The following is a 2500-nucleotide window of genomic DNA, read 5'->3' on the forward strand; positions in this document are numbered from 1 at the left end:
CAAATCCCCGCAAAAGGGGCATTTTCATTTCTTCATCGGGACTTCCGGCAATTTCCAAGGTTCAACTCATTAACGTTGTTCGCAGACACTTGCCAGAAAATGCAAGTGGCCACTTTGCCGGGCCGACTCGCTTGCCCAAGCGGGAAACCATCAACCGAAGGCCCGGTAAGGCGGCCGAATCTGACCTCATAGACTTCCACACAACGGGACTTTTGACTTTCCCGGCCGCGGGTGGCCTCCACCCGGCCTCAGCCATCAGCCCTGCCTGCCTCCAGCCGCCTTCTGGTTAATGAGTTATCCAGCCTGGCACTTCGGTTGCGCCAGCGAGACCAAGTCTCGGCTTTGGTTAATGATTTGAGCCGAACCGACCTACCCCCCGCCCCCGCGGGCTGAACTCGGGCAGGTCTGCCGATTTCCCGACTCCTTTCGGGGCCTAATCGCGTCGCGCGAGCCGCCTGGCGCGATCGGGGACCATGCCCCGGCACCTGCCAGGCCTCGGGCAGCCGCTTTTGAAGCCCGACCAAAAACCCGAAAAATGGGCAAAAAGGGAATAAATTCCCGCCCAAAAAGGGTGAATAGTCGGTTGGGCGGCAGCCCTGGTCGGTCTCTGCAGACCTGGAGGCTCGAGACGTTTGTTTGGAAAACTCACCAAGTCTCGATTCTGCCACCTCCTACCTCTGTGCAGATACCCCGCCAACCCCCAAGGACAGAAATGACAAGTGTCAAGTTGGCGGGGCGTCGGGCCACCTGCTGCCGGCCATGAGCATCCAAATCCCCGCAAAAGGGGCATTTTCATTTCTTCATCGGGACTTCCGACAATTGCCGAGGTTCAACTCATTAACGTTGTTCGCAGACACTTGCCAGAAAATGCAAGTGGCCACTTTGCCGGGCCGACTCGCTTGCCCAAGCGGGAAACCATCAACCGCAGGCCCGGTAAGGCGGCCGAATCTGACCTCATAGACTTCCACACAACGGGACTTTTGACTTTCCCGGCCGCGGGTGGCCTCCACCCGGCCTCAGCCATCAGCCCTGCCTGCCTCCAGCCGCCTTCTGGTTAATGAGTTATCCAGCCTGGCACTTCGGTTGCGCCAGCGAGACCAAGTCTCGGCTTTGGTTAATGATTTGAGCCGAACCGACCTGCCCCCCGCCTCCCCCGGGCTGAACTCGGGCAGGTCTGCCGATTTCCCGACTCCTTTCGGGGCCTAATCGGGTCGCGCGAGCCGCCTGGCGCGACCGGGGACATGCCCCGGCCTCTGCCAGGCCTCGGGCTGCCGTTTTTGAAGCCCGACCAAAAACCCGAAAAATGGACAAAAATGGAAAAAATTCCCGCCCAAAAAGGGTGAATAGTCGGTTGGGCGGCAGCCCTGGTCGGTCTCTGCAGACCTGGAGGCTCGAGACGTGACTTTGGAAAACTCACCAATTCTCGATCAGCCACCTCCTACCTCTGTGCAGGTACCCCGCCAACCCCCAAGGACAGAAATGACAAGTGTCAAGTTGGCGGGACGGATTTGACTTCGGTCGCCGAGCCCTGGAACTAATTTCCCGCAAACGGCTTCGGATTTAGCTCCATCCAGACTTCCGGGACGAAACTTGACAGGCCGTATCTCCGCACTCCCGGAGCGCAGCCGCACCGTTCCGGCACCCATCGACGCGGCTGGCCGAGCCCGAGCGAACGCACCCCACGGCGGACGGCTAGGCCTTTCCGATTTTTTCACCCTTTTTCCCGAAAAGATTCCAACTGGCAGGGACATTCGCCCGACGGCTTAAAGACATGCCCTTCTGCCACACTAACGTCCCCGCCTTCGTTTGGCTATGTTGGCTTCGTCATTTCCGTCTTTTATTAAAGATACCATCTTAACACGCCGGTTAACCATTTGCCAGAGTTTTCGGTTAATGGTTTGCCACCTTCAACCCATTTGGTTAACCATTTGCCGCCGACAATTTTCAGTTCATCAGTTGCCACATTCAGACTTTCTTCTCCGGTTGCATTTCGCGGACTTCCAGCGCGCTCGGCTTCGGGTCGGCCCGCAGGAATGTGGTAGCGTTCGATGCCGCTTGCCTTCCTCTTCCCCGCGCCGCGCACCCGACGAGCACAGCTGGCCCACCAGCGGAGATAGCCGTCGGAAAGCGGTCTCCAGCCAACGGCTGCACCTCCGCCGGCCAAAGAGCCGGCCGCACGCCGTCGCTGGCCTCCGGTGCGACCCGTCCGGCCGCAGCGGACGCTCTTTACCCGCGCCAGTTGCCACGTTGCGTCGTCATGTTACTGCCCAAAGACTGCAGCGGATGCCGGTTGCCCGGCGGGCCAAGCGGCCTAGCGACGCCGTGCCTCGTCCATGCGGGAGCGGGCTGACACCGCCGCCTGCGGCGTCGCCGCCGCTTTCCAACGAGGTATGGCCGACAGCGGTCCGACACGGGACGGCGGAGAGATCCGCATTTCGGCCCCGGCCGCATCAGACAGCCAGAACTGGCCGACCGAAGTTTTCCACCCGCCGGCTGGCCG

This window comes from Pristiophorus japonicus, unplaced genomic scaffold (assembly GCF_044704955.1).
Source record: "Pristiophorus japonicus isolate sPriJap1 unplaced genomic scaffold, sPriJap1.hap1 HAP1_SCAFFOLD_1700, whole genome shotgun sequence".
NCBI lineage: Eukaryota > Metazoa > Chordata > Chondrichthyes > Pristiophoridae > Pristiophorus > Pristiophorus japonicus.